A 26764-nucleotide genomic window follows, 5' to 3' on the forward strand; every position below is an offset into this window, starting at 1 on the left:
CAGTCTGTGTTTGTGTGGCTCAGTTTTTCTCCGTTCCGGTGCCCCATGTGTCTGTCCGCCTCGCAGTTCCACGCCCCTAATTGCCGCAGCGCCGTCGGTAGTTAAGTGTGAGAACACAGGCTGATTCTTCCCACCCTGTGCTTTTCTTTCAGAATTATGTGGCTGGTTTAGGGTTTTTTTGTCTTTCCCAAGAAATTTTAGAATGAATTTGTCTTCATCTACAAAAATACCTTGTGAAGTTGAGGAAGATTTTTGTGACGTTCAGTGTGAGTTTAGATAGAACTGGCATTTTAATGTGTTAGATTTTCCAATCCCTGAGTCTGTCGTGTCTCACTAAGTGTGTGGCTCTTTCTTTTATCATCATTAGGAGCTTTTGATCTGGCACCAGTGCCGTGGCTCTGCAAGTGAAGCCACCTTCAGCCAGTGCTGATTTGAGTCTCTGACGCTCCGCTTCGGGTCTAGCTCCCTGCTTATGCACAAGATGGCCCAAGTGCTTGGGCCCCGGCCCCCACGTGGGCGACCCAGAGCAGCTCAGGCTCCTTACTTCCATCTGCCTGGGCCCTGGCTATTGTGGGAATTTGCCTGGATAACTCTGCCTTTCCAATGATTAAACAAAAAAAATTTTAATAGGAAGCTTTTATCTTAAAGATTCCATATGCGTTTTCTCAGGTTGATCCATCAGTTTCTCATTATCTTTGCAATGATTATAAATGCTATTATGTTTTAAAATGTTGGCTGGAACTTGTTTGCTGTCAGTACAAAACCATCGATTTTGCCTGTTGGTCCTGTACCCTGGAGCCTTTCCTTTGGGATTCCTCCCTGACCCATGGATTATTTAGAAGTATGTTAGTTAATTTACAAGTATTTGGAGACTTTCCTCTGGTCTTCGCATTACTGATTTCTGGTTTAACTCTGGGAACAAGAACACCCTCTGTGTAATGCCAGTTCTGTTGAATTCACCAAGGTGTGCTGTGTGACTTGGGCTATGGTCTATCTCCGGTCCCATGTGCACCTGCAAAGAATGTGTTCTGCTGGTGTTGGGTGTCGTGTTATGAACATCACTTAGATCCCTGGGTTGCTGCTGTTGCTCTGTCCTTTTGTGACTTTTCTGATACTTGGCTGTGGTTCTATCTGCTGTTCAGAGTAGGGCCTTGGAGTTTCCAGCTATCACAGTTTATTGTGTGTCTCTCTGGCTAGCTTAGCTGTATTTTGGGGATGACTGGAGATGATTTAGGATCACTGTGTGTTCTTGCTAAGTTGGGCTTTCCATCATGATGTAAAAGATCCTTTGCTGCTCATGTTAATTTCCTTTCATCTGAGGTTAACTCATATTTTCTTGCTCATAATTAGTGTTCGCATGACCTAGATTTCCCATTCTTTCAGTCTACTAATGTGGTGATGTTTGAACTGAGCTGCTCGTAGGAAGCATCGAGTTGTTTTATCTACTCTGCTGATTCCTTTCTCCTATGTGGTTGTTAGACCATCTAGATTTAGAATAATCAGTGATACAGGAGGGCTTGTGTCTGCAGTTTATGGCACCTTTCCTGCTGGGTCCCTTTCCCTGCTCCCTTTGCCCTGACCCTGTGGGCTGCTGACACAGTCCTTGCTTGGCCTTACCTGCGGGCAGGGTACAGGACAGCGTGACTTTCTGCAGTGTCCCAGACTCTCTTCTGCCTTTGCTCTTTGTCCTCAATTTTGAGGCCACCGCTGCTGTGGCCCCAGTCTGGGGCAGAGTGGAAGGGAGTCCTTGAGTCCTTCTGCCCAGCCTGCAGGTTTGTGTCACCTGGGCATCCTGCTGCTGCTGGAGGGCGGGGTTGGAGTCCCTGCCAGCTTCTCTCCTCCCCTGCTGACTGGGGGCTGTCCTGTTGGCAGCTTTCCCAAGCACCCTGCTGCTTCCCTGGCCTCTCTTCCACGGGTAGAGATCACACAGGTCTCCAGGTTGGTTCCCTAGTGGCTTGTCTTTCTGGTTTATTGGGGAACCCTACCCCCTTGTCTTTTGGCAGATGCTGCCTTGTGTCGTAGGTGTAGGTAGATGACATCCTGTGCTGCAGGTTTCAGTGTGAAGTGTAGCTACAGTCCTTGTTGTGTGGGGCAGAGACTGAGCAGCCACTCCTGAGCATGCTGCCAGTGAGTGCCTGTCACCCAGAGGCACACCCTTTTGCTTTGGCAGTTCTAGGACATTGCCAGAAGAGTCCCAGAAGGTTCTCAAGGATGAAGCTACCATCTTTCATTTCCGGGGGCAGAGGGTGGCATGGCAGTCCCTCATTTGCATCACTGAGAAGTGTGGTTTGGGAGAGGAGAGGAGGTAGCAACACAGGGAACAGTGTTCAGCAACCACCTGGCCAGAGAGAGGCTGCGATTGGACCCCAGGTGATGGGGGCCCACATGGCCGACTCTACAGATCCCCAGGGAGCACCGCTGTGTCTTCAGGTGTTGCCATGTGGTTCTGGGCGATGCTGAATGCTGTCTTCAGCGGGTTGCTCCAGTGGGTTCTGTGGGTGAGACCTCTCATCCTGAGTCTCACTCTCGCTGTGGGGGCCTGCGGGTTGCCATTATTTTATGGTTGGCCCTTACAAGGACTTAACTTCTGCCTTATTGTGGCTTCTGATGCTGAAGCTGGCTCTGGGTCGTATGCTGGTGTGTGTTTCGCTTTTGGGTAGGGCATGTGCTGCGCTGACTCCAGGCAGAAAGCAGGCCAGGTGGGCGTGTGCAGAGAGAGGCACGCAAGGGCTCTGGCCTTTTTTATAAAAACTCGTTCTCTCAAGAACTAAGAGGTGGGTCTCTGTTGACAATGCCTCTGCCCAGCATGGCTACGTTGGGAACCAAGTTTGCCTTTCCTTTTCCTTTCCCTTCTCTTCTTCTCCTCCCTCTCTCCCTCCCTTCCTCTTTCTCTTTCTCTCTCTTTCTCTCTCATCTATTTGCAAGGCAGTGTTATACACACACACACACCCCTACACCTTCCACTGGTTCACTCCCCATGTGGTCATGATGCCAGGCCTGGGCCCAACTGAAGCCAGTAACTGGGAATCCCATCTGGATTTCCCATGTGGATGCAGGGGCCTGCGTATTGAAGCCATCTTCGTTGCTTTCCCAGGTCTTCTGGCAGGGAGCTAGGTTGGAAGCACAGCATCCAGGCCTTAAACTGGTGCTCATATGGGATGGTGGTGTTGCAGGTGGTGGCTTAGCTCCCTATGCACAATGTCGGCCTCAGGAATCAAATTGCAACACAAGTTTTGGCGGAGACAAATACACTTAAACCAAAACCAGTCTCCAGTTGACTGACTTTCACACGTGGACCAAACACAGAGAGTGGCAGGAGTTAACTGTGCTGCCATTTGTGAAGGCTACAGACTGAGTGATGCCAGTGACTGACATGTGTCATGGTAGTCTCAATCGTTCTGGTTAGTTCTATGAGATCTGGGCTGGAGCTGGGAAAGCCTTATGAAATAGCTTCCAATTCTGTGCAGGTGCTCAGCGCAGACAGGGGTGGACACACGGGGCATGTTTTGAAACATGTTTCTCCCAAGGCGTGCGGACTCTATACCTTCCTGACATCACAGCCTTACAAAAAATGGAGGCGCCTTGAAGGGTGCTGTTGGGGCACTGGTGCCTACTCCCTTGGGTCTGATGGCTGAGGGTGGGAGGAGGTGGGAGCTGAGAAGGAGCCCCCGGGGGCACCATGAGCTAGATGGTATCCAAGTTGTTTGTTCTATAGTTCCTGAAATGTTCCCATGTAGGTGTGGGTGTCAGCTCTGGAGGGAGGGTGGCACTTCCCCTCTACCTGTTGAGACTGTCTAGGAAATGCTGGTTTCTCTCAGGGAGCTGAGCATGCAGAGCCTCCCTCGGGCTGTGCCAATTCCCACGTCTCAGCAACAAACTGAAACTTTTCACTGCATGTTCAAGTTGAGAGAATTTGCATCCTGGACAACTCGGCCTCCTGCTATTTCCTTGTTGTTCCAGAATGGCTTTAAACACTTCCTGTTATTGGTACACAACTTGAATAGCACGGCATGAATGACTCAGCTCTGTGCAAAGTCCCAGGCTGGTGGTTTTAGAAAAAGAAAACAACTCAGATATGTATTTTCTGATTCCTGTGATTATTGATTCTCATATATTTTCTAGAAAACAATTTACTTAATAAATGTACTCTTCTTAACTACATAATGAGTAATGACTATATGAAGGTTTCAAAAAGTTCATGAACAGTAGAATTAAAAAATAAGTTTTTGGTTAAAAGTTTGGAGATTCATGCATTCCAGGGGTCCTCCAAAAGCTCTTGAGAATGAGTATTTTGTAAAAATTCTGCACAGCTTTTAAAATAACTTTATACCAAATAAACTGATCTGTTAATTCCAGCCTCGTTCTATGTTGTATTTGCTGAGAAAATAGTTAAAACAGGCAATGTAGGAAACAAAGGAGAAAGTTCTTGGCTTCCTGATGCCATGTGGGAAGGCCAAGCTGAAGGACCCGCTGGACACTGGGAAGAGGCAGAGTGACAGCAGAAGCCCCCGCCCTGGGCATGCACACAGGCTGTCCAGACACTCAAAGCCATGGAAGAGCGCAGACTCTTTCCAAACAGGAAGGAATTGAGAGACGATTTGAATGAAAGCAACAGAAGCACCCAGAGCTGGGGCTGCGCCCACTGGCTGAGTCTGTGAGTCCGGGTGGAGGTTCTCTGTCAGGTGAGTGGACTTCCAGGTGGCTCCAGGTGACACCTGCTCTGTCTGACGTAAGGGAGTGCTGTGAACACAGCAACACTGAGTCTGGAAGTGATGGAAAGGCATACGGCATCAAATCCAACAAGAAAAACAGAATCAGAGGTTTAAATCTTGGTTCCAGTCAGGATAGAAACAGACCAAAGCCATGAAATGAAGGACAAACTGTGTAACGTGGAAGGCTCAAAACGATTCCTGGGCACAGCCACTCAGTCTGAATTGGGTGAAGGGACAGCTGGGTCCCCACACATTGCAGAACACAACTTTGTTTCAAGACCCCATGGAGCATTTATGGAAATTGACACACATTGTTTACAAAGAGAACCTCGGTGAGTTCTGCAGCCACAAGTGAGCATTTGGTGATGTAATGTGCTAAAACTAAAAATTAATCACAAGAGGAAAGCAAGAAAAGTCCTCTGCTATGGGAAACTGCAAGAGTGAACTTCAGCTTAAGTGACAGGAGATGTACAAGCCCCAAATGCCTGCGTCTAGAATGTGATGGTAATGAAATGTGTCGATCCACAGGGTACACATAGAGCTAGGGCTGTAGTCTTAGCAATAAATAAAGGAATTAAACATCTGACTCCAAATGTTAGCTAGAAGTAACCCAGTACGCTGAGCTGAGAAGGCGGAAAGCTGGACTTTAACGAGTTAGACAAGAGAAACTGAGGACTAAGAAGCACACATGTTGCCATTTAGGACAGAACCGAGGGGACAGACTCTCCTATAATTCTGATGCACGTGGTATAAATACAAGCAGTAGGGAAATGACCAGCACACTTCAGAAAAAGCCATTAGGAGCTCATTTGCAAAGGGGGTGCAAATAAATATGAGAACCTAAATTTAAAAAGTGCTCCCTAGGAAAAATGCAACTCACCCAGCCTGGCCCCTGAAGACACCAAAAGCTCAAACAGACCGACTTCCACTGGAAAAAAAAATTCGCTGCTTCCCAGGGAGAATTGTGTCAGCCCTGCCCAGAGCAAGTCATCTCAGTGCTACTTCTTCCGAATATTGATGAAAATTTCTAAATGAAGTGTTAGGAGACATAACCTGGAAACGGCTTGGGGGTGGTCAGATAGCCACCTTGAGAAAGATAAAACATAGTTGAGCCTTTTTACTATGCACACCAGTATGAATTTCAGAGGGCTCCAGAACTGGAAGTCAGTGCTGGAACATGCTTTTATAACCTGCAGATCTATAGACCTGTGACCCCCACACCCCAAAAGCATGCAAGAAAACATAGATGTGTTCACTTGCATTAGGGGGAAAAACTTTCTTATCAAAGGGAACACACCAGAAAGAAAGTGAAAAAACTGGACCATAAGCCAGTCAAACAATATTTACAATTCATGTTAACAAGTAGAGTGACTAAAAATTGGGGTCAAAAATATAAAAAAACCTAATGAAAAATGGGTAAAAGATGAGAATGGATGATTTGCAAAGAGATAAACACACACAATCTTAAGTGATTGGAAAGAGATACTTGGGCCATTACTGTGCAGATTAAGCCACCACCTGCAGTGCTGGTATCCCACATGGGGACCGGTTCGAGTCCCGACTGCTCCACTTCTTGTCCAGCTCTTTACTAATGTGTTTAAGACAGTAATGGAGTGTGGCCCAAGACCGTGGGCCCCTGCTCCTATGTGGGAGACCCAGATGAAGCTCCTGGCTTCAGCCTGGCCCAGTCCCCTCTGTTTCAGCCATTTGGGTAGTGCATCAGTGGATAGAACTCTGTTATTCTGCCTTTCAAATAATTTTAAAATTGTTTTAAAATTTTACTTCTATCATCATCATCATCATTTTATGATACAGTTCCATAGGCCCTGGGATTTCCCTTATCCCCCTCCCCCCTCACTGAATTCCCCTATATTATTACTATAGTATAGTTCTTTATAAACAGGCATGGACAGTGGCAGAGTCCAGCATCCTATTGTCAAGATATAGTTAACAGTTTTATCAGGAGTCCACCTTTCCCTGGACAGATTGGCAAAAACCCAGGTTTGATGGTGCCCCCTGCTGGTGAGGCTGTGGAGAAGCAGCTCAGCCTCTGGCTGGGGCACTGGAGGTGTTCCTGGCCTCTGATAACACAGTAGAGCTAAGAGTTTGAAAGGTTCCGCTGTGATTTGGGTGTGGTTTGTCCCTTGGGGGTTCCTACACTGGAAGCTTGGTCCTCAGTGTACCAGTGAGGGGGGTGTTTGGGAGGTGGGGCTGGCTGGGCCCGCAGGTCGCAGGGGGTATTGCCTTGAAAGGGTCTGGTGGTGGTCTCACAGAACCAGGGTTCCAGGGAGAGTTGGCTGTTGGACAGGAGCAGGTCATCCCCTTGCCCACTCTGGCTGCCCTCCCAGGTACTCCTGTACTTGATGCCACTGCCTGTCTACCCCTACCCACTGTCAGGTGCCCACATGAGCACAGGTCTTGCTCATGTGACTCTAATGTTGGCGTGTCTGTTTTTGGCGACTGCCCAGGTGGCATTATTGCTTTGGGGCTGAAGTTTCCTCATTTCCATTGCGTGTGTGTCTTTACTCATTATGCAGCAACCTGGCAGAGCCATTTGTGAAGTCTTTGGGTTTTCTCTGTGGACAGTGTCTCCCACAAAGAATGTCAGCGGGAACATCCTACAATTTTCCCTCGTTCTCCCTCCTCAGGAGGGATGGGACAGCGTCAAACAGAATCGGGGTGCTGTAAATACTCTTGGTCCTCCCTTAAAGCTGCACCCTGTGGTCTAGGGACAAACATGACATGTTTACTCTGTCACTTTGTTCTGGAAGTTTCTTTCCAAGTCTTCATTTGCTGAAGGTCTCCTCCCACTTTCCTTAATTGTGGATGCATCATACATTAGCATTTCATGAGATGGGTTTTCTGCCCTGATTGAGAGGATCTGTTAATGTGACAGTGCAGCTGATTGCAGTAATAGCTTTTCCGTTATTACACCGAGTTGTCGGTCCTGGGAGAAGCCCATTCTTCACCATGACATGTTTCCTTGAAATTGTTGGTGTTTCTCATTCAGGATCTCTGCCTCTTGGTTTATGCACAAGTTTGGCTGATGACTTGCCTTTCTTGTTCTGTCTTGGCTGTTCCCATGGAGATCGCATTAGACCCTTGGTGGTCAGCAACCTCCATCTTGTCTCCTTGGGAGGGGAACATGGGGCGTGCGCCGTGCTGGTTTCATTGAGGCTCACCTGGTCCTGCAGTGTTACTGCAGCGAAGGTTTAACTTTCATGGCATTCTCTTCATGGTGAAGGTCTATCCTGAGTGTGGCATCAGACATCAGCCCCCGTGGCTTCCTGCAACATGCCTGTTTTCTTATCTGTGATGCTTCAGATTGCTGTAGCAAGCATACTATGGACCGTCTACTTTCCCAGACATACATGGAGTCTTTAACGAAAAAAAAATGCATCCTGTGAAAAAACGGTGCATGGATTTTGACCTAGTTTGCATTTCTAATTCCATGTTCAATGCATGTGTTCAGGTGCTCTATTCTTCATGCTTCTGAAACCTGGCAAGTCCATGGTCGAGGGACTGGGGAGGGCTCTGTGCTGGACCTTCAGACACATGGCCTCCTTGCCGCGTCTTTGTGGATCCTCTCCCTCTGGGATCTTCCAACCCCTCTCATGGTGGCTGTCTCTCCATTTGATACCACCCATAGGCATTGGGTGGCAATGCCCCCTTACCTCACCCCCTGGCTCCTCTCAGAGCACTTCAAGGGGTCCCCTCCTTGACCGGGGCTGGTCCAGGTGGGCACTCCCAGATCCCTGGTTGTGAATGCACCTTATACCTCCACCCTGTGTGTGAGCTGGGATGCTGGGCATGGAGGACCCTAACCCACTCAGACACTACCCAAAGGCGGAGCAGTGCTGAGCATCGTTGTGGTTAAGAGAGGGTGTGTGTGGCTTCTGACCTCAGGGTCCTGCTCATGCAAAAATTGGCTCCTGTCAGCCACCTTCGACCTTGGCCTTGGCAGGCACTTGGGGAAGTGACGGGAGATCTTTGTCTCTTTCTGCATGTGTGTGTGTCTTCTAGAAATAAACCAATATTAAAACAATGAAGAAAACACTGGTGAGGCTGCTCAGCTGCTGGGGTATGTTTGCCATTTCCAGTTTGGGTGGCATCTGTCCAGGGCATCAACTCCCGGAGCACTGTGGGGTCCAGGGGCTCCTTACTTGCCCTCACCCTGGTAGCTACCCTCTAATGCAAAGGGGATGGGCTTGCCCCAAGCAAGTCTGGCTTTGCCAGTGGCCTTGCCATGTTGCCATCTGACCGTTGCCGTAGTGCCGTGTGGGAGTGGCATGCAGCGTCATCAGTGGGCAGGCTCCCGAGTCGCCTGCATGGACTCAGATGCCATAGTGACCTTGCTTTGTGGCATGCTGTGGGGTTGCAGGGCTCTGAGTGTTCTAGAATGCTCTCCAGGGGAAATGGGGTTGGGCTGGGGCGGTCACGGTGCCTCCTTCCTGTGGTGGATGGCATGCCTTGTGCTGGGGTTGGACCGCTTTGAGAATGGACAGAAGGAAGAGAAGGATCCTGTGGCGCAGATGACCCAGAGGTGTTCCCTCGGCCGCCCCCACCTGCCTGGAAACCCTAGAGCTTGTGAGCCAGAGGAGAATGAGCCCGAGGATTTCTCTCTGTTGTCCTGGGGGAGGGCTGTGTCCCCTCTTGGTCCCTGCTGCTGTTTCTGCTGTTGGGGGTCCAGTGTGCCACCTTCCCCTCGGGTGCCCCCTGCAGCATCTCAGGCGCAGCCGGCTGTGGAACAGTTCCGGCTTGCAAGCACTGGGATGTGGGCTGTTTTGTTCCCCAAGCACACCAGGACTGTTGAGCAGCCAGGGATGCTTAATGGGCCTGAAAGCTGATTTGTCCTTTGGGCTCTGGGCCAGGCAGGCAGGGGGTGGAAGGGTCTGAGCAGCTCGTGGGCTCTGGCCCCTCAGCTCTCTCTGGCTTCTTCGTGTCCTGGGGTGCTACACCTGCTTGTCTTTCAGAAGAGCTCAGAGCAAGCTGGGGACACGGGGATTGCCAAGCCAGGCTCGGGGTGCTCCATCCTTTGCTCCCTTCTCCTCAGCTCTCCCTCTGGCTGCCCTGTCACTCAGCCCCTCTCTGTCATTGTTACTCCCTCCACCCCACCCCCGGTTTCACCTGCCACATAGCCCTTGGATGCGCATGTTGAGAGAAAGCGGTGTCCAAAGGCTCTGCAGACCTTTGTTCTGCTCCGAGCCTGTCAGTCCTGGCCTGGTCAGCTGCGTGGTCTCCCCCTCCCAGTGTCCACCAAAGGCTCTGCCACTTGCCCCTGTTGGTGTTCTCAGGACCCTGTGGGTTTGCAGGAATGCCTAGTGTGCCACGGAGTGCAGCATGGTGGGGAAGCTGTGGGCATCTTCTTCGAAGGTGGAGCCCTGTGTGTGTGCCCACAGATCTTGGTGTTCTTGCTGGCAGGTGTCGCATGCCATGCAGGCATCAGGCACACTCCCACCTCCCTACTTGAGCCCTTTTGTGCTTGCCAAGCAACACGAGCCCTTGTGGGGGCAGCTGGTGCTGCATGTGACACACACAGCCTCGGGGGTTTGGGGGCTGCTGGGTAGGGTAAATCCACCTGACCCCACACGGTTTGGCTTTAGCAGAAACTCTGAGCCGTCACCTGCCCCTGTGCTCGGGTGCTTGCCTTCGAATGGACAGCAGTGCAGAGATGCTGTTTCTAATCCTTCCTTGGTTTGTGCATCACTTTTTAAAAAAGGAAAGAAAGGGAAGGCAAGCCACAGCAAGCCCATCAGCTGGCCACCCACGTGGTGCTTAGGTATGTGGCTAATTAAATGAAATGTCCTTCTGAAAGCTGCATTGAGGTTTTCTGGGAGCACAGGGGCATAAGCTGGGGTCAGAGCCATCTCTCAGAGAGCGTTACGGGGACAAAGCCTTCCCTGGGAGCTGTGCCTTCGGCCTCCACATCATGCAGACTGCTCATGTGCCACTTGGGTCCAACTTGTTTTGGAGACAAGATTTGCCGGGGTAGTGGGGGTGCGGGGGTGGGGCTTGGAGGTGTGTCATCACCGTAGTGCAGTGTGCTAAACCTCCACTTGCAATGCTGGCATCCAGTATGGATGCCAGTTCATGTCTTGGCTGCTCTACTTTTGATCCAGCTCCCTGCTAACATGCCTGGGAAAACAGCAGAGGATGGATCAGGGCCTTGGCCTCTTGCACCTGTGTGGTAGACCTGGAAGGAAGCTCCTGGCTTCTGGCTTTTGGATCGGCTCAGCTGTGGCTGTTGTGATCATTTGAGGAGTGAACCAGCGGATGGAAGATCTCTCTTGCCTCTCTTTAACAGTGCCTTTCAAGTAAGAATTAAAGAAAGATTTGGTGGAGTAGAGTCTCTGTTGGAGCTTGATCGTAGAAAGCACACCTGTCCCCAGCTCACCAGGCGTGCAGGATTCCGGGTCAAGGCTGTTAGGTGTGTCCAGGATTTCATGCTGTCGCTCTGGGGGCTGGCAAAGACACCTGAGCTCTTGGGACTCGGTTTCCTTGAGCATGGGGATATTACATATGGACAGCAGATCCCATCCCAGACTGACCTGCGCCGTTTCTTTGGCTGGACCCAGCACAGTGGCCTAGTGGTTAAAGTCCTCACCTTGAGCGCACCGGGATCCCATATGGGCACCAGCTCTAATCCCGGCAGCTCCACTTCCCATCCAACTCCCTGCTTGTGGCCTGGAAAGCAGTCGAGGACGGCCCAAAGCCTTGGGTTCCTGCACCCGTGGGGGAGACCAGGAAGAAGTTCCTGGCTCCTGGCTTCGGATTGGCACAGCACCGGCTGTTGCGGTCACTTGGGGAGTGAATGAATCATCGGATGGAAGATCTTCCTTTCTGTCTCTCCTCCTCTCTGAATATCTGACTTTGCGATAAAAATAAAAAATAAATCTAAAAAAAAAAAAAAAGAAAGGAAAGAAGTACAGGCTGACAGGTATGGGTGGGCACGGCTCTGCCTGGCAGCTTGGCCCTGTTGCTGTGGGTCCAGCTTCTTTCCTCCCTCACTCCATGAGTGTCACTTGGAGGTTGGTTGAGTAAGAGTCGAATGACATACATTTCTGCTTTGGCAGCACAGGGTGTAGCTCTGTTCCTCAAAGCCTTGCAGCAAACTGGTGAGGAACGACCCACAAGACAGCCAGGACCACAGCGACTGGTGTGATGGCACCCTGGGATACGCTGCCCGTGTCCCCAGTAAGCAGGGGTTCCAGATGCCTGCTGATGCGTCAGGGAGGGCAGAGTGAGGTCACCTGAGAACTAGGGCCATGGCCACCCACATGGCATACCCGGATGGAGCTCTAGGTTCCTGGCTTCAGCCTGGCCCAGTGCCAGCTGTTGCAGCTATTTGAGGAGTGGACAAGCAGATGGAAATATATATTAAAAGAAACGGAGCAAATTGCCAGGACAAAGCAAAACTAGAAAGAAGTGTTAGACAACCAGGACCAACTCGAGACATTCTGATGTTCTGCCTAAGTGCGGCGAGCCCTGCATAGCTGCCCACAGAGCTGGCATCTGGCTTCCCCCTGACATTCAGCCTGACCTCTAGAAGCAGAACTGGACACCTCAGTCATGGGCCACCTCCCACGATGACTGTGGGCTGTGGTCATCTCATTGTGAACCTGAAAAATAAGGGGACATGTATCATGAAAGCCGAAGACAGTGTGTTGTGACATCCTGGCACCTGTGGGGGGCGTCAGGCTGTCAGGCTGGGCGCAGACTTCTGCCACAGGAAGTCACTGCCCCCACCCTGCCGGCTGGCCAGGGGATTGCCCCGTGGGGTGTGACAGCACTGTCCCCGTGGATTCTGAGGCTTGGATGGCGTCAACATGGCCTTGAACTGTTGCAGCCCAAGCCTCCCTGGGTGTGTGACTCGGCTGTCCGTCAGGAGTTCTCGGCCTGGGTAGAGCCTGAATTGGAAGCTGGAGCTTTTCTCCCTGCCTTGGTTTTCCGGCAAAGAGGGCATGCCCAGTATTTATGGTGCATGTGTTGCGAGCAGGTGTTTGTTTTACTGGTAATAAGGGTTTCTTTTTCATTAAATATTTGAGAGGCAGGGTTAGAGAGAGAGCCCTCGACAGTGACCCTCCCCAGACTTCGCCAGGTCTAGCTGCGTCCACTGGGCCAGTTGGCTCTGAGTGGCTCAGTGGGTGCTAACAGATGTGATGCAGTCCTGCTTTCTAGAACTGAAAGGAAGACGGGGAGAGGACAGACATGTGGTACAGCAGGACCTGGTGTCTGGGCAGTCCTGCCCTTCAAGACCCAGGAGGAGCCAGCTGAGTGCTGCCACACAGCCTGGCTCCAGCTGGCCCACACATCTCTCTGTGAGCCTGAAAAAGCTGCCTGTTGTAATAACTTCCGTGCAGCCTGTGGTGTTGGCTCGTCACCCCCTACAGGAGTTGGAGGCGGCGTGAAAGCATCCCCTGATCAGCTGAGAGAGGAGGCGTCCTGCCCGTCACTGCCCTCACCTGTCGTGGTCACCTGGAGCCTTGAGGCCTGGCTTGTCACATACTCTCAGAGACAGACAGACGGACAAGGGATCTGGGTCTCCCACATGGGTGAGAGGAGTACCAGCACTTGGGCCGTAACCTGCTGTTTACCTAGGCACATTAGCAGGGAGCTGGATTGGCACTGGGGCAGCTGGGACTGCAGCTTGCCACCCAGGTAAGATGCCAGCATCACAGTTGCTGTGTCACAGTGCTGCAGGCCCCTCAACGTGGAAATTTTGAGAGCACATAGAAATTCAGATCATAGCAGTAGATAGAGAAACCGAGTGAGGCGAGTGCCTGTATACCTGCAGCCGGCTCCTGTGTAACAGGTCATAGTGGAACTTAGTAAAAGTAAGATGAACATGCATTAGTTTTCCTAGGGGGGTATGGGCCAGTGCTCTGAGAGTGGCTGAATCGGGTGGTTCCAGCTTAGGCTTGGGCTGGACTGCCGTTGTCTGAATGTGCGACCAATGTTAGAACGGCCACTCCCAGGATCTCTGTGTGCCGCTGGCAGTAGGTGGCCCCTGCACGGGGCTGCGTGACCACCCCTAAGCTGAGTGATGGAGAGAGCAAAGAGGAAGCCCTCCGCTCCACCCCAGCCTTTTGTAACCTGGGTTTAGCTGTCATACGCCAGTCACTTCTGTCACAAACCACTGAGAGCTGCCCCAAAGTCCAGGAGAGGGGAATTAGGCTCCCCCTGGAATATCTCTGAACTTCTGCTAGTATTGGTGCAGGTGCAGGTGTTTCTCCCCCTAACCCACCCTGCTGTTGCATATTCTTGTCGCCCATGCAGGGCGGTTGCTGCAGCTGGAGCCCTGTGCCTGACTGTAACTGACTACCCTCGGAAGAAGGAGGGCACTTCGTTTGTGGACAAGCGCATTGGAAGTTTATTTTGGCGCACAAACATTGGAAGCCCACTCACTGGAGCAAGGCCATCGTGCTGCCTCCGTAGACACCGACCATGCTTGTGTTGAGTGCGTTGGCTGCTTTCATCAACCCCGCGTGGTGTTGGCCAGATGCCTGGCCGCCGATGTAGGGCTCCGTGTGCCTAAGACACTCCACCTTTCTCTGGCAGGTGTCATAGAAGTATGAGGATGTTTTGAGTTCCATCCAGTTCCATAATTAACCAATCACTTAGTGGGCTTTTACCAGGATCATTTCAGAAGTGAATTTTCTTACAAGGTTGGCGCTGGCGGCCGGCTCTGACTCCACCTGACATGATGGAGGTGACTTCTGTCCTGCTTTGGTTCATTGTCGCTTTTAGCTGTAACCTGATCTAGTTGTCCCTGTGACGTGGTTTAGCAATCCTAAGCACTTTCTTTTTTGTGGAAAGTGAGCTTGGCATGCCATTCTGAATGATCTTGACTCCAAATCATAATCCTTGTAAATATTAATCAATGTGACACATTGTTTCTTGTGAAAAAAAGTGAAAATCCATGCCCAGGAGAGGTCTCTTGAAAAGTTGGGCATTCAGATTGTGAGAAAACTGTGTATATCTTTCCTTAAAATTTTTTTTTTGCTTGGGAATAGATTTGTCTTTTATTTCCACATTTCCTCCATCTTTCTGAAATCTCCACAAACACCAAAGCTTATTTTCATGTTTTCTGGAATCCCTGTGTAGATGCTGTCCAGTTACAGATTTGTTTCTGCATGTGGCCAGCCCTCTTTGCTTGACATGCTCCTGATGAGAATGCGTGGCTGTGTTCACACCTTCCCGGCGCCGTGTACTGTGTCGGAATGTGCGAACACAGCCCCTCTGGCTGTTCTCTCTGTGTGGGTGTTGGCAGCATTTTCGGAGTCTTCCGTTGTAAACGAGGCTTTCAGGAAGTTTTCAGTGTGCCTATTTGTGGACGTGAGCCACACTTATTGGGAGTGCTAAGCAGGGATTAGAATTGCCGTGGGAGAGAGTACATGGATTTTCGAGTTGATCAGAAGCACCCCAAGTGTCTTTCTTGGGGCCTGACATCTTGGTGGGGTCCTCCTAGGGTGCCAGAGTTCGCTCTGCTCCTCAGTGTTGAAAACGCTTGGTATTATCAGTTATTCTTACATTTGTCAGTCTGACCTAAATGTCCTCTACTCAAAGTCTTCATTTGCATTTCCACGCGTGCCTGTGAGCCCAAGTGTCTTTCAAAACACAGTGGTGCTTCAAAGAGTTCATGGAAAAGTGGAATTGCAAGGGAAGTTTATTTTGGTGCACAAAAAACAACCCTTGAAATCCATTCAGTTTCTTCATAATATGTATTTTCTCGTATGCCTGAATTTCAAAATATTTTGCATCAGAATAAGTATGAAGTGTATTGTGTTTGCTTTCATGTGTTTTAATATATTTATTTTACCTATTTGTTACTCTGTGGATTGTCACTTACATCTTTGGTACCTTTTCCTGTTTTCTCACAGGTCGTTGTAATTCAGCATCTGTGTTGGGAAGAGCTTTTCTCTTTTTCTTGCTCCAGACATCATGCATGGACTTTGTAATCCTACTACCCAGCCCAGCACTTCCTGTGTGGTCCTCAGCATGTGCCTGTTTCCTCTCCTGGTAGTGGGGGAGGTGGCGACCTTTGCTGCTTACCCCATTGGGGCTGGGGGGTGGTAGTGTGCCCTCTGAGCTGTAAGCCTGGCCGCACTGGACTCTGTGAGGTCACGTGGGATTGCACCTGTGCAGGCCCAGTCACCATGCTCAGAGCCGGAGTGAGTACCGTGTTCTCATTTGGTAAGGCGGACAGCCGGTGCTTCTCCCTGGCTCTCGGCCTTCTGGCCAGCCCTCTCTCCAATCCTGGAACTGCCTGAATAGAAAACGAAATCCCAGTTTCCCTCCAGGGGAAGCCTGGGAATTGGAAGGCAGCAGGATCCTCGCAGCAAAAATAGAAGCTTCGTTTGCTTCGCTTCGACGCATAATAATGAGGTGGTGAGGTAGACAAGGCAGGGCTGCAGGCTTGGGCTGTTCTCTGAAAGCCCCGCACTCCCTAGGTGGGACAAAGCCATGGCTGAGCCACTTGCAAACCCTGCTTGTTCCCCTTCATCCTGGCCACCTCCTGGCACTGCTGGCCCCATGCCATAGACAGCATTGGCACCGAGCTCCAGTGTTACAGGGTCGGAATTGCTGTCTGCTCTGATTTCCCCAAAGGCAGCAAGAACTCCCAGCAAGCGAGACGGCTTGAACTGGGAGACTCAGGGGAGCCATGTGTCTGACATCCGACGGGAGGCTCCCCTGCCAGGATGAGCACAGGGTCTGGGTTTCTGGTCCTGTGATGTCGTGGGCTTGCAGCAGGAACCCGAGCAAGGATGCGGGCACAGGTAGAGCTGAGCACACTTGATTGTAAGCCAAGTGTTACTAGGTAAATCCAGCACTGCTGGGAGAAGCTCTGGCTTCATGGTCACATGTGACCAGCAGAACATGCTCTGAGGTGGGCCGTGGTGGACAGCTCATTGTGAGCATCACAAGCTGCTCTTACCAAGGAGGCCACAGAGCCCATGGGACCCCAGACGCGGAGGCCATCCACAGATGGCCAGGCCAAGATGTTGTCACGTGGCAGATACCTGGGAGAGCGTAAGAACGTTTTCGTAAAAGCAAACGTGGGACAAGGGGTAATGTGAGACATACTGAATATTTTAACACCTGTCTGAGCTCAAAAAGCCAGTTTTTTTTTTAGCACATCTCTGAGTTTTGAAACAATTGTAAAATACTCTGTCAGTGTCCCCAACTCCTGGGCGGTGGCTGCCCTGGCCTCCCCCCCCGCCCCCCGGGAAGGCAGTGGTTCTCCCTTGGGAAGAATGGATTTCTACTCAGCACACTTACCATGTAGAGTCTCCAAATGTGAAGTTGGAGCAGGAAGTGAGTGTCTGGTGGCAGAATGGCCCATCCTGTGTAATCCGTTAGCTCTGGACGCCGAAATTACCCTTCCCAGAATGACGGAAACCTGCTCCTTTCTGTAATATTGATGGTACATTATTCTTACATATTTTTATTACTTAAAAATATTTTTTTAAAATATATATTTGAAAAGCTGAGATAGAGAACGCGCGCACGAGAGAGAGAGAGAGAGAGAGAGAGAGAGAATATGTTTACAATGACCAGGATTGGGTTGGGCTGGAAGCCTAGGATTCAGTTGGGCTCCACCAGAGGAACGGCAAGGCCCCCAGTGCTTGAGCCATCACCTACAACCGCCCAGGTTGTGCACCGGCAGGAAGCTGGATTGGAAGCAGAGCCGGGACTCACACCCAGGCACTGTGGTACAGAAGCAGGAGGCCCACACGGCGTCTTAACTTGCTGCTCTAAACATCTGCCCATCTTTTCCTAAACAACTTCAGCCCTGTGTGTGGAAGTCAGCCCCTGATTTGCCAAACTGTTGCTGTTGAAGCTGAGACTACTGAAGGCCAGCTGGACGGTTGGCTGGTCCCCAGTCGGTGCTCTTAGCGTTTTATCCTGAAGACGCAGGACCAGAAGAGGGTGTGGCACACTGTCTGTCTGGGCAGTACAGAGCAGGTTCTGCTGCCGCCAGCTTTGAGACTCAGTTATTCAGAATTTAAAGATCTTTGAGCAATATTTCGGTTTTTGCTCAGGTTGAACCATCCCCCAGGTTTACTGTCACTGTCCCCCATCCTCTGCTTCCTGAGCCCTTCCCACTACTCTGAGAACCTGTAATCCATCTTGCTTCTGTGTCCTGGAAGGACCCTGTTCTGCCCATCTAAGCACTGTCCCTGCGTGTTCTGTGATGAAGCAGTGGACCCCGAGTCCCCGCCCCACAGTGAGCAGCCTGCGTTCTGAGTCCCTGTGCCGCCTCCCTGCTGCTTCCTTGGGCAGCTCGTGCCGGGCTGCAGAACCAGGGCCTGGCAGGCCACCACTGACCTGCCAAGTGCTGACTTTGGCTTAGCTGCCAGCTCCCCTTCCTCCCCTCCTGAGGCACGACGGTGCAGGGGAGTCCCACGGCAGGATGGGCTGGCCCACAAAGGCCAGGGAACGTGAACTCCCATCCATGCTGTCCCCGGCCAGAGTTGCCGTCCTGCCTGCAGCACTGGGTAGGCTCTGGGTGCTGCAGCTAAGCTCAGCAGTGTCCTGCCTCAGGCATGCTGTGACCTTCCCCCATCTTTCTGGCTGTGCTGTTTGCATGGACTGCTTCCAGTTGTGCCCCAGGGCCTCTGTCCACAGGTGCTTTACCGAATCTGACTTGTTCCATTTTCTGAAACCTGATTTGCTCTACAAGGGCTGGGGCGGGGGGACCAGATATTCCTAAACCAGCAGGGCCAGCAGCCAACACCTTGCAGAATGCTGGGTTACCCGTGGAACTTAAGGACCCTAAAGCGAGAAGAAATGCAATTACAGATGTCATGGGCAGGACCCTCACCACCCCAAAGCGGAGTCCTCTGTTCTCCCGTGAGACTGCTTAACCTCACCCAGTCTCAGCCTCTCCGTGCCAGACACACTCGTGCCCCTCTGCTGTTCTGTTCCTTACTGATCTTGTCATGGGAGAGTTGGTGAAGCTGTGAGCATCTACTGGGAAAGGGTACAGATGACAAATTCCAATAAGCACCCCCATGTCTGCCTGCACTCCAGGCCCAAGCCTTGTATGCGTGGCCTGGGCCGCGGTCTCAGCCCAAGTGGCTTCTTTGATGGAACCCTGTCCCCAACCATGTAGTCCAAACAAGCCAACGCTGGAGGCCTTCCAGATATCTTGGTGGTGCTGTGGGTTCAACCTTCTTGATGAGGCCACTTCTGTGGAGGTCCTGGGAAGAGAACACGGAGAATCCCATGGTTAGCCTGTAGGGGGCAAGAAGACACCCCAGGTTCTGAGGTGCTCTGAGCTACCTTGGATTCTTCACCTTTGCTGGCCCTCCCCAAGCATGCCTGGCCAGGTGTGGGGAAGCTGCTGGCTCCTCCAGGCACCTCCTGGGCCCCCTGACCTTGTGGGGTATGTTTTTAGAAGGTTTATTACCTGTCTGGAGACTCAGGTCACCTGGGTAACACAGTGCACATTAACCGGGACACACGGGGTGCCCTGATGAGTCTGGGGACAGGAGCATGGCCACCCCAAGAAGAAAAGGAAGCTTTCTCCCTGAAAAGATGGAAATGGTGCTGGACACAGTGGTAGGTGACCTTGCTGTTGAGTTTCAGCGAGGCTCGGAAATGAGAGACGGTGAACATGAGAAGAATGTCAATGAGTCACAGTGGACAGGAGCCCGCAGCCCTGACTCCTGTGCTGTCCACGGGGAGGCTGTGCGAGGTGTATAAATAGGCATTTAAGTGCAACTGCTAAATCGAGCTTGTAGGTGGCCTGTTGCAGCTCTGGGACAGATGTTATGTAAGGTGCTACGTGCAGCCATAACTGCGCCTTGTTTTGAAGATCCTGTGCCTTTGATGGGAATCTATGTGGAGCAAGCGTGCGGGGCCTGTGGGAGGCACATGAATGAGACTGTGTCCTGGATGAGCCATGTAGGCCACAGCTTACGTGGCTTTCTCAAGGTGGCCTGGGGCCAGCGGCAGGTGGGAGAAGTTGTTCTTCAGGGTACATAGAATCCCCCACAGGCTCATGGTGGCTTGGACGGTACTGAGCAGCTGTGGCTCGGCTGGGTTGGGAGCAGAGGGGAGGATCCAGTGGAGTTGTCCGTAGGATTCCAGTCTCTTACGGGCAGCCAGGACTTCTGGGCTTTTCCTGGTGGCCTCTGTGGTCACTACCTTCCAGAGCTGGGGCCTGGAGAGGAAAGTGACCGGCCGACCTGCCTGCTCCCATGTTTGTCTATCTCCAGTCATGAAACACCAATGTCGGGTCCTTATAAAGACAAGGGTTCATCTTGGCTCGGGCCCAAGGTCAAAAACCTGAACCTGGTGGTGACCTTCTTGCTGGCAGAACCTATAGGTTCCTGTCCCGGTAGAGGACAGGAACATGCAGGTGCATGTCCCCTGGTCTGTCTCCATCTCTGTTCCTCTCATGGCACAGGGATTGGATCTCAGGGGCTCCACCTAGAAGGGCTCCCTAACCTTGACCCTCCAACAGCTCCCCCTGCCAGCCTCCTAGCTGGGTTAATGGCATCTCACAGTGGGCATCAAACTCCAGCATGAGCTTGGAGGAGATGATCCATGTGGAACCCGGTACCCACTGATGTGTGTGGGGTCATGGAGCTGTCACATGGCAGAGAGGAATTGCAGCCTTATCCCCAACCCCCAGGAAGTGTACTTTCTGTGGCTGTTGCCTTCAGTTCACAGGTGTCCCAGAAGTCACTGTTTTGGAGGTCACCATAGGAGGAGGGGACGCATCTGATGTGACTGTGTGCCCTGGCCATCCTGGTGGGCTTGGGTGGCATCTCACCTTCCTGGCGAAGCAGTCCTTGGTGCCCATGTTGCCCTCATGACAACCAGGGCTGGTGCCCTGCGAACCTTTGCTGGTGCTGGAAGGAATCAGTGCCCCCACCCCACCCGACATGTACCCTGCAGAGGGTATGTTCTGCCTGGGCCTTTGGAGGTGCTGATGAGACTTTCCTAACAAGGGCCAGAATCTGGAGCTGGAAGGAGCAGGCAGTGCCAGGCCAGCCAAGCATCAGAAACCCAGCATCTGCCACTGTCCAGTCACTCCCAGGGAAGGGCCAGCAGATAGTAGCTGTGCTCGCTGAGCAGGTGCCTTGGTCAAAGGGAAACATCTCCAACCTTCCTGGACCTCTCCAGCCATTTTTCCTTTATGTCTGCACTGGGCACTGCTGCACGGGGCCAGTCTGGGATGAAGGACTCCTTGAGGAAGCTGAATGGATAGACATGCCTGGCTTTGCTCTGTGATGAGGCTAAAGCTCTGGTCTGCAGATGCCGGTAGCCTAGGGCTTGGGTGGGGGGTGATTTCTGACCTCTGATGTCAGAGCTCAGGGTCTGATTGAAGGTGAACTCTTCAGCTGGTGCAACTGTGCAGGACAGGCCTTCAGCCTGTGCTTGCCAACCCAGAAGGCCCCAAGGAGAAGATGGCCATGCTCTTGTTTTGAAAAGAATCAAGGATGTCCTCACTAAGTTCTTTAGTCTCCAGCCCAGTTGGAGGGAGAAGAGTTTAGATATGATGCTGGGCAAGTGCAACCCCCAGCTGACCCCTGACCCTTGCCTTTGCTGCGTGACCATGAATTCCTGATCCAGCCAAGGGCCTGGCCGTGGAGCCTATGGGTCTCTTGGCCCTGCTCTGCTTACAGAGCCTCCTATGTTCAAGGCACGTGTGAGAGACCTTCTGGCCTCTTCATTTCTCTTTGGGATGCATCCTGCTGGGGGGAAGGCTGTACTGGGACCCTGACACAGGAAGCAGAACTTCCTGCCTGGTTCCTTTCATTGTCCTGCGTCTCCCTTAACCCCACCCCCAGCGTTTGCATTGGCCTCAGTCTTTTTAAAAACTTTTTAAGAAACATTTTTAAACATTTTTAGAACTTTATTGAAAGGTAGCATTACAGAGAAAGAGGGACAGATAGATCTTCCATCTGCTAGTTTTCTCCCCAAATGACTGCAATGGTCAAGACTGGGCCAAGACTAAAGCTGGGGGTTTCTTCCAGGTCTCTGACACAGATGACCGAGGTCCAAACACTTGGGTGCATTAGCAGGGAGCTGGATCAGAATTGGAGCAGCTGGGACTTGAACTGGCGCCCTGTGGGATGCTGGTGTTGCAGGTGCAGTCTACCTGCTATGCCAGCCCCTACCCCCAGTCTTGAGAGTGGCATGCTACACAGGTTCTGCAAACTCCTGTGTCAAACTGTGTTGTGGAAAATGCATATGTACATGGGCTTTGTAAGTTCCATTAACATGCACATGACCTCTCCCTCTAGCATGGCCCTGATTTACCCATTACCTCGTACTCAAGGTAGTAATCATGTGATGAATGCCTAAACACACGTTTTAATCATTTATTTGATGTAACTTTTGCTCACCTTGTTGGAACTGTAATCTGTTCTCTGACAGGTGATTCTGAATTTCTTACTCATTTAGAATTTTAGACTTGAAGGAGCTGCTGTATAGAAGCACTTGTTTCATTTCTGAAATCAAACTAATCTTCATTGCTTTTTGCTTTATTCCAGAAAGATCCACTCAGCAGGAGGTTTCTTGGGATATTACTAAACCACCCGTTTCTGGTAAGAAATCCAAGGCCTGGACTGAGCTCTGGCTTCTGCCCTGGGGGTGGGGTTAGTTCACCATGGGAACAGGACGCAGTAGGCAGAGCTGCATTAAGGGAATCTCATTGTTGTGTGATTCTTTGTTTCCTGAACCTTTGGGGTGTCTGAGCACAGGGCCTTTGAGGCTGGGGTCTGGTTCACAGCCAAGGAGTGAACTGACTTGGCGTGTTACTGCTGGACATTGAGCCACTACCGTGTGACAATAGAAACACCCGGCCCCATCCCACCCGTCCACACCTCATCATATGAGTGCTTCTGGGAGCTGCCATCCTCACTGGCCTCTGGCACTCATGTATGGGTGTGATTCCAGCCCAGATTTCCATTGCCACTGAAGGCAGAGCCGTGCCGCTGGCTTGAGGTGCTTCCTGAAACCTTCCACTAGCCAGTGTGGGAAGTGGTTGGTCTGCTTTGACGAGTCAGTCATGGTGAATGACTGAACAGAAGGATCTGTGGTCAGAGGCCTTGTCAGCTTGCCAGGGGTGCAGCGTGGCTCCATGTTGCCACTGCACTGGATGAAAAATGATGTCACAGGCCCACCCCACTGAGCCAAGGGCAGCACTTGACTTGCTTTTACTTCACAGCACTGTTGGAGTGGAGCCTCATGCTAACCAAGTGGTCCACACAGGGCAGACCTAGAGAACACGGGTTCTGGGTTGAGTTGGTTCTGCTCTTGGGCAAAGCACACACCAGGCATCTTGGTTGCAGGTGAGCTGGTGTGTGGGTTAGGATATGTTGGAGAGCAGGGCACAGAAGGAAATGTCACGGGTAAGGAGGATAAGTCGGGTATACAGCTTCCATGTCCAGAATTCCAGGACAGGCATGGCGTTCTTGTGTATTCAAGGGAAGGAACACCTGCTAGTTTGGAGTTTCTGAGTAGGACCCTGGTGGCTCTGACTCCCAGAGGAGACGAACACCCTTAGGTGTCCCACTGGAGAAAATGTGTGCTGACTCAGAGAATGGATGTGACTGTCAGGGGAAGGGTGGGGTTCTGGCATGTCGAGATTGGGGTTCAAAACTGCCACGTTGCATCTGGGGGCTGCAGAAGGCCAGCAGTCTTGAGGTTTGAAGCAACCTAAAGAGAGGTGTGTTTCGCAGGGTGGCTTCACCCACTTCTTCTTTGAACTGGCTTCCATCCTACAGTCTGTCAGCCACAGATAGTCGTAGCACCTGCTTCCTGTCCAATGTGGGAGCATTCTTGTCACACTCGCCCCAGGTGGGTCCCATGATGGTTTTTGTGAGGCTCATCCCTAAGGCACTAAGAGCTCTTAAACAGTTAGACACCACCCAGGGAGACAAGGTACACTCAAGAGTTGTATGATTTGTCATGCGTGTGTGCCCAAGCTGAGTCTGAGTCTTCTCTGAACACTTTTTTTTTTTTGGCTGTCAGATTTTAAACAGCTTGTGAATTTATGAAGGATATCCCAAAACTTGGAATAATGTAATTAAAGGGTCAGCTTATTTTGGTGCAACTTTATTTTATTTTTAATATCAGTGCATAGCTTTCCCTGAACTTCTTGAGGACATTGCACTTGCATTGTCGCCAGCAAGGCCCGCTCTGTTCCTTGGATGGTCTGTTTGGTGTTGTAAACATCCATCATCCTGAACCTGTTAAGTGCATCAGCCACTGTCAGCCCTGAAGACAGTGAAGAGTTTGGAAGTCTGCTCAAGGAGGAGCTCGTACTTACACCTGGTGGGAAGGGAGATCCTGTTTGCAGGGGCAGCTGTTCGCCATGGCTCTGGCTTCATGAGCCTTGCTGGACCTGGGGTGTTACTGCATGTGAATGGCGCCATGGAACCACCTAGCTGATACATCTAAGGCACGGGGTGTTTGTTTTCCTTCTTCTGAGCCTTGCTCGGGGGTTTGTATGTCCTGGAATACTGTAAGAACATCCACGTGAATGGTGATAAATAGTGTCTGCCAGATCCCACCTGCTCATCTGCGGTGTCACAGGCCTCTCACGGAGGGGAATGGGGTCCTCCTGGGTCCCTGCAGCTCTCCTGCGGAAATTTCTGCTCTTGCTCAGGAAAGAAAAGTAGCCACGAGATGGGGATTTTTAAAAGTCTCTGGCAGGAAATGTGCGATGAGGAGGGAAGGCCGGGCTTGCTTACTTCTTGAATGCAGTGGAGCTGTTCTGTAACTTCAGAATGCGGGTACCCGCAGTGCCCTGATGGCTCTTCGTTGGCTAATCACTTTCTGACACAGCTTCCACTTTCAGGAAGCACTTTTCTAGGTTTTTTTTTTTTTAATTTTCTGTAAGAATTGAATTCTAGCCCTCACTATTTTTGGTATCCATCCTGTTGGTCCTTGGTGTAAGTAACTAGTCAAACGGGAATCCAGTGATTATCTGGAAGGGGTGCTGGGAAGGCTGATAAAACGTGTTGCAATTGCAGCAAGCCTTGGAAAACATCTGAAATGAGACATCACGTTTGTAGAAATAGCTGGCTGAGAATATATCAGCAATGTCAGCGTGCTCCCACCTCAGGACGGGTCCCTCAGTTGTGTCAAATCCGGCTGAAAATGCCTGCAAAATGTGAACTCCAGAGGAAGTCAGAAATTCCCAGCTGCTGGACAGGAAGGGAAAATCCAAGGTCAGAGCGCTGAGCGAGGGTGACACAGGACCAGGGCAGTGAGATCGTGAGGGAGGGAGAGCTGGTTGACTAAGACGTGGGGGACAAGGCTGGTGGTGGCACAGAGGGTTACTGGAACCGATGACAAGGTGGCAAAGGTGTGGCATGGATCCGGTGGGGTATGATGTAGAATGGCGGGTCGAGGGTGGAGGAAAGGCTACGAAGGATACAGTAAGATCCCACGCTCACAGCAGACACACACACACATGCCCAGAGAACCAGATCCCCGGTGTTTGGATCCAGGTGTCAGAATACGTAGGAGGTACTTTGTGTGTTTTTGAGGTGGGCAGAGGTCACACCCTTGTGCATACGTGCATCAGAGAATGCCTACTGATAACGTCTGTGAACAGACTCAAGCTGGAACAAATATTCCCTGTGAATTAGCTGTAAGCAATTAGTATTCTGTCTGTATAAAGAACTCTTTCAATTCAGTGAATAGAGGCAGCAGAATCGAAGAACAGGCAGATACCATGAAGAACAAGAAGACAAAATGTCTGGAAGACAAATGAACTTGGCCTTGCAGCTGACCAGGGAACTGCTGGCACCTTCCCCCACCCATAACATTGCTGAGCTAGGAGGTCTGGGGGGTGAGGAGTTGGTAAGGAGGCTGAGCAGGGACACCTTCGGGGCCTGTCTGGAGGGCACATTGGCAAAACCCCATCTGATGATAGGCAAGATCTATCCAGGGGGATACATGGCGTCCCATGATGCGGCAGAGCCCCTTGTCCTCTCACAGGTGTGTGACACTTGGCAGAAGGAGGGTTCAGTGGTGTGAGGTGAGGGTCTCCAGGCATACCAAGATGGTTTGTTTCTGGTTATATCTCTCCTCTCTCTCCCCCTTCCCCTCCCCCTGCCCCTGTCAGTTCCCCTGTATTGTAAGGGCTAGGAGCTGCTCTCTGCAAGGAGGCCCAGCCATGCCAGTGGTGTAGCTCAGGTGCCTGAGAGCGTGGGTTGCTGGTGTGAGTTCAAGTATGGGCCTAAAAGCCCAAGATTGTGGAGCGTGGAGGGGAGAAGATGGATGGATGGATGGCCCAGTGCCAGTGTGATGTCTCCCTCTCTCCCTCCTTCCTTCCCTCCCTTCCTCCCTCTCCCTCCCTTCACCATGGCAAAGCCCTGCCTGCATTGGCTGAGGCCCATTACACTGAAGAGGCCTTAGGATTTTTTCTGTTCATCCTTCCAAGTACTGATCTCCTTCAGAAGGTGACTCACAGATCCATCCAGAAACAGTACTTACCCAAATACCTGGGCAACCTGTGGTCCAGAAAAAATAATACATGAAATTAAACATCACAAATGGGTTACAGTCAACATGAAGGAAACAGAAAAGTAAAAGCCAGTGTGTGGGGACATGAGTAAAACCACTGCCTGTGACCCAGCATCCCGTATAGGTGCCTGTTCATGTCCTGGCTGCTCCACTTCCAACTGAATTCCTACCAACACACCTGGGAAAGCAGCAGATGGTGATCCAAGTACTTGAGCCCCTGCACCCACGTGGAAGACCCAGAAGTTCCTGGCTTCAACCTGGCCCGGCTCTCATCATTGGGGTCATTTGGGGAGTGAGCCAGCAGATGGAAGATCTCCGCTTCTTCTTTTTCTTTTAAACATTTTTTTTTTTAAAAAAAAATTGTTAAGATTTATTTACTTATTTATATCAGAAAGGCAGATTTACAGAGAGAGGGAGAGACAGAGAGAAAGATTTTCCATCTGCTGGCTCACTCCCCAAGTGGCTGCAATGGCCAGAGCTGAGCAGATCCAAAGCCAGGAGCCAGGAGCTTCTTCTGGGTCTCCCACATGGGTGCAGGGTCCCAAGGCTTTGGG

The 26764-nt window shown here is 51.3% G+C and overlaps 1 protein-coding gene across 2 annotated transcripts in view; it reads left to right on the plus strand.

Annotated features, from left to right (window-relative positions):
* Window positions 1-26764, plus strand: part of APBA2 (amyloid beta precursor protein binding family A member 2) — a 195980-nt gene that overhangs the window by 66701 nt on the left and 102515 nt on the right. For both annotated transcript variants that reach the window (XM_058666541.1, XM_058666542.1), the window contains exon 3: window positions 22223-22276. The gene's annotated coding sequence lies outside the window, so the exon portion shown is untranslated. The remainder of the gene's footprint in view (window positions 1-22222; window positions 22277-26764) is intronic.

This window comes from Ochotona princeps, chromosome 6, assembly GCF_030435755.1.
Source record: "Ochotona princeps isolate mOchPri1 chromosome 6, mOchPri1.hap1, whole genome shotgun sequence".
In the NCBI taxonomy this organism is placed as follows: Eukaryota; Metazoa; Chordata; class Mammalia; order Lagomorpha; family Ochotonidae; genus Ochotona; species Ochotona princeps.